Here is a 5,336-nt window from a genome sequence, read left to right as displayed (position 1 = left end):
GTTTTCCTATCCAACAATTGCCACAAATCCGATAAAGTCCTTAAAGCAACACTACTACTGATGTGGATAGGTGTCATTCCATTAACTTTGGATAGGGTGTTGGTTTGCCATCCTTCCGCACAATGTGTGCATGCCTCCCTTCTGTTGCTTAAGGAGTAGTAAAAGTGATTATCAGTTTGGAGGTAAGTCATAGGTTTTGTGGGTTTCTGGTTGCTGTTTTGTTTTGTTTTGTTTTTGTGTGTGTAAAATAGGAAATTTCCCCCTACCCCCCTTCTTCTGACTTTGCTGTTGTCCCCTCAGCACTGGTTTCTAGATTCTTTTATCACAGGCCCTGCTGCAGAGTTCCTTCTTATCTAAATTGAGTTTTGTGATCTTGCATCTGAACACTCAGCACAGAGGTAATGATCCATTGCAGAGGCACAATCCATGGGGCTTCAAACAGTTGATTTCACACTGATTTCCCCACAACTGGCAAGCAAGCTTATAATTTCCTGGTTGGGCATTCCCAGTTACTAAATTCACAAGAACTGGGAGAAGGAGTTGAATTATGTGAGGATAATTAGGGAGGGGAATAAAGGCTCATTAGTTAGAAATTAATGTCTACCAAGTGGAATTTAAAGTTCTGCCTCTATGTAAGCTGAAGGGTTGAGAGGAGTATGATCTTTCCAAATCTGTTTTCCCTGAGGTTTTCAAGGTCTTCATGAGTAAATATAGTTGGAGAGCTAACATCAGGATAGTTGTGGCTCAAGTATGTGACCAGCTATGGCTTGAGGAGATGTCTGGTACCAGCTAAGATGGCACCAGCTGATTCAGGACTGGGAAGGCTTGACTTGTTGCCACAGAAACTGGCCAGCTCAGAATCCTCACAGCAGATCTCTTCCTTCACTTTCAGTTCTGCTGTGGAGTAAGATGACACTGAGAAACTTGTTAAACAGAAGTAATGTCACAATCCATTGGATCTCAGAGACTTCAGGATACCTCCACCTTACATATGGTGAGTACCTCTCATGCTCCGAGGATACCACACTCAGCTGTGCTGGTCTGCAAAGGGACATGTTCACAATGATTGGATGGCTAGAAAACCCTGCTCCCAGGATGTCAGCAGTGTCAGATCCCCAAATGAGCCTGATTAAAATGAAAGGAGTTAATTTGAGCACCAGTAACCCACTCACACAGCGCAGTATAAGATAATCCTCTAATGAAGGTGCTTTATTTAAAGAGACAACTTGTAAGCACGTAATCAGAAAATACAGACCTGCAAGAGATATCTGCTCCATTGCCATGCCCCAAGGCTGGTTCAGCCATGCCCAAGTTATCCAAGATGGATGTTTGTCTGATCTCCTCTTGGATCTCTCCAGTGGCAGAGGTGTGATATATCATACCCCAGGACTCAGCTATTCCTGCTTTGCCTGAATGTTTGTTGCCCCTAAGTCAGAGTAATGACCCTTTCCTGCAATTGACAACATAATTTTGTGTCCCATCTGGAATGGAAATGGAAAGCAATTTATTCTGTTCTTCCTCAAATCATCCTGGTACACGGTTGGAGACAGCTCTCAGACCTCCCTTTGCTGTCATCTAAGCTGGACAACCACCAGTGCTTTCAGCCTATCTTCGCAGGTCTGGATTTCACACTGTCGCTCTCCTCTGCATTTACTGCAATAGACTCACATTTTTCTTGAAATTTGATGCCCCAAAATGATCAAATATGTCAATACAGGTAAAGTCTTACCAGTGTGAAGAAGCAAGTGTGTGGTAGTTTGGTCTGGGCCTTCCTTGGTGATCAGGCTGTAACCAAGGAAGGGTCCAGATTTACCCAGTATTCCCTACGATTTTTACGTAAGCCAGACTATAAGAAGAAAGGAGGAATGACCTTCGCTCTCTTTCCTTCCGGCAGCTTGGAGGTGCAGGTTCCCTGCTGTTGAGTCTGCCGTGTTGGGGAGCGAGGACTGGTAAGGCCTTGTCGACCTTGGGAGGCGGAGGTTGCCGGCGATCGTCCCGGAGTGACTCTCGGTAGTCCCAAGGAGAGTGGTGGGATATTTCTTTGTTAACTCTTTAGTTACTAGATCTCGGGCTACTGATTGGGATATATATATATTTTATTTTGGTTTTGCTCCTTTTTCCTTCCCCCTTCCCTTTCCCTTGTGAAATTGTATATATTTCAATTGTATATAATTGTGACATAAGTTTAAATATATTTATATATATTGCTTTAGCTCTCTCTCTCATTTCAGGTTTTCTTGGTTGTTTTTCTCCCTCTTCTCCCTCAGGTTTGGGGCGGGGGGGAGGACTTCTTGTGGTAAGGTTTGGAGACTTGGCAGGGAGCCAGCTTCAAACCATATCAAGGTGTTAGATATAACATCTGTATTCCTGCATCCAGACACACATTTTCTTTGCCACAATTGGCTTACATTTAATTTGTGACCAGCTATAACCCCCAGGTATTTTTATACTGATTATTCCTGCTGGATTGTCTTTAATTTTTTTGAAGACAATTAAATTGCCTTCCTAATCCTTTTCTCAGGTTAATTTCCCATTTTGTCAAGATCAGATTGAATTCTCAGCTTGTTTGTCAAAGCACACAGGCCCTCTCACTTACCATCTACAAACTAATGAACATACTTTCAAGTCCCTCAAATCAATAAAGACATTGAATAAAAAACATTGAACACATTCTTTATCTGAATATTGTTGCAAATTGACTTTTTATTATGCCAAGGTAATCTCTGTTTCACAGAAAAATGTCTCCCTAAAAGGAAGCACACACAAAGAAGTCTGAGTTTTACCTCATGCAGGAAAATGCAATTTCAGATGTGCCTCACATCAGAGAGATGTGTAAGGAAAGGAGGTAGAGTTTAGACTCAGACCTGCTTTATGGCTGAGGTTTCACTCTGTCTTTGGGTCTCACCAAACTCGCTAAAGACATCAGGAATCTCTTCTTCACCAAGTAATATAACCAGGAATGTGACTTTCACAGACTGCCAGAGAACAGTGACTCACTCGGCACCGAAAAGGGACGAAATTTTAATAGTGTTATTCCTTCACTTTCTTTTACTACTTGACAGTGATCCAGAACTTCCTATAACATTCACCAGTGACTACACAGGCTGCCCAGGACTATCAGTTACCACGAGTATTTCATATGCATGATAGAGGGCTCTGTGTTCCTCACCACTCCTATGAATTCCTTTGATTCTTGAATCCATTCTTATTGCAACAGCCAGAGGTGGAAGGGCTCATATAAAAAGAGAAAAGGTGATAATGGATGTGTCTGCATGTTCTATCAGCCAAAGATATGGGCTTAGACACATATTTGTTACTGATTCTTTTAGCGGCTGCTCTGTTATATAAGAAACCTCCAACTTTTTCAGGACTTGAGATAGTTTACTCAAGTTCAGAACTTCTTCAGTTGTGGTACCTGTGTTTTTTCTCACCTTTTTAACAGAAGGCACCAAGTTGTAAATATGCTTTACCCTGCCAATGTGAAATTGTGCGGCTGATTCAGCTACAAAGTATATATTTCATAATGGAAATTTTTTTCCTCATGCATTAGCAGTTAAGCCCTGATTTCCAATGGGAAACTGACTCAATTAAGTTTATTCAGCATGCATTCAGGTGTGTTTCAAGAGCCCCGTTTTTGATGTATGCCAGAATTTGTCTCCTCTGGAACTGTAAATAGCCTCCCTTGGAATGCATGTAAGCAAGATTTCTGTCCTTTAAAGCAACCCAAGCTAGAAAAACAGCACTGCTGTAAGTGGTGTTGTTGCTTGGGAAAAATGTTTGGTGCTAGCATGGCTAAAATCTGCACAACCTCCTTATATTGTATCCAGTGCAGCTGGAAGGAATGCTTGAAGATACGTGAAGGGCAAATCTCAACTGTCTAAACTTTTCTTTACAGTAATCCAAAGTTTTGTTTAGTCTGTACTAAGGATTGAGACAGTAGGTGTTACTTGCCATGGGAAAGTTACCTTAGATCCAGCAGGCAGTAGCTGATGTGCCCAACAGCAAAACACACTGTTCTCACTGCTGGCTACTCTCCTGACACCCAGCTAGTGATCAGGAGACACTAGCCAGCCAAAATCAGCACAGCCTGAGTGCAGCTTGCACCTTCCAATAGTTTCCTGTCCAATGCACTGTTGACAGAAACCAGTCCATGCCGACTGAGTTAGAGGATGCTGATCAGATCCACTACAATGGTGTGGACCCAACATCTCATGGTGCCGGTTTATTTTCCTGGTGTGGAGAGGACATCAAAGAGGAGGAAATTCCTTTCAATTTGGTTACATTCTGCCCATGATGAACATACGGATCTTTCCAGGTGTTGTGAGCTCATCTTGTTCTTCTCAGAGAATGCTACCTTTAATTTTCAGACCATTATTTACTGTGGGAATTGCTGATTCTCTTGCTCTTAGAGTATTAATGGTGTTGCCCTATTTTGGGTAACCACGAAGCCCAAAAGCAAAGCTGTTCTTAAGTTCAAGAGGTCCAAGCACAGGTGGGAGGAGGTTTGGGAGGCTTTTAATACCAGTACTTTTCACTCCGCAGCCATGTTTTAGCACCGTCTCTGCACAATGCCTGTCACCTCTCTGCACTAAACTACAGGTGTTTTCATTGGACCTCCTCCTCGTTCTTCCAGGATATACTCAATCCTCAAATAAATTATCTGAGGCATCTTGGATACCTTACTTGTATTCTTGTGCTTCTATAGTAGAATTTGTGCACATTGTGAGTGCTCTTTCAATTTTTTTTAATCTCAGAAACTTCTGGGAAGAGGAAAATGCTTTGCCTTCTTTTTAATAAACAATAAAATAATATTTAGTATTTGTTAATTAAATTAATTAATATTAATGTTTAATAAATAAGAAAAGCATATAATGGATCTAGACATTAACCTAACTTTGGCTTTCATGTTTACAGTCCACAGGCAGCATAGAAGGCAATCAGTGAATCCAGCCCTTGGTCAGAAGGGATGCCTGTAGCACAGTAAAGGAGATGGAATGGGTTCTCTCCTAGAAGAGCAGGTTAATCCCCAGGCTACTCTTCCTGTCAACTTTTTGGAGACAGTTGTTGGCCAGGCAGAGAAGAGGAAGGCTGTGAGTAATCTAGCAGCTGGCTATCCTCCAGGCATCTTTTGAGTTATCTCCAACAGCTCTAGATCCCTTGTGTGCTGCCAAACCATGCTCCTGTCACCACGTGAGGAGCTCTAACTTGCATTAACTTATTTCAGAGATAGGAGAAGCTTATCCCATGGAACAAAGCCACCAGGAGATGGGAAGCAGTGGTGGCATTGCTGCATGCAGCAAATGAAGGGTTTCTTTGCTATCTATTTGAGAGTGACA

Source organism: Corapipo altera, unplaced genomic scaffold (genome assembly GCF_003945725.1).
Source record: "Corapipo altera isolate COAL_440 unplaced genomic scaffold, ASM394572v1 61153, whole genome shotgun sequence".
Classification (NCBI taxonomy): domain Eukaryota; kingdom Metazoa; phylum Chordata; class Aves; order Passeriformes; family Pipridae; genus Corapipo; species Corapipo altera.
Note: the sequence above shows the minus strand (reverse complement) of the source record.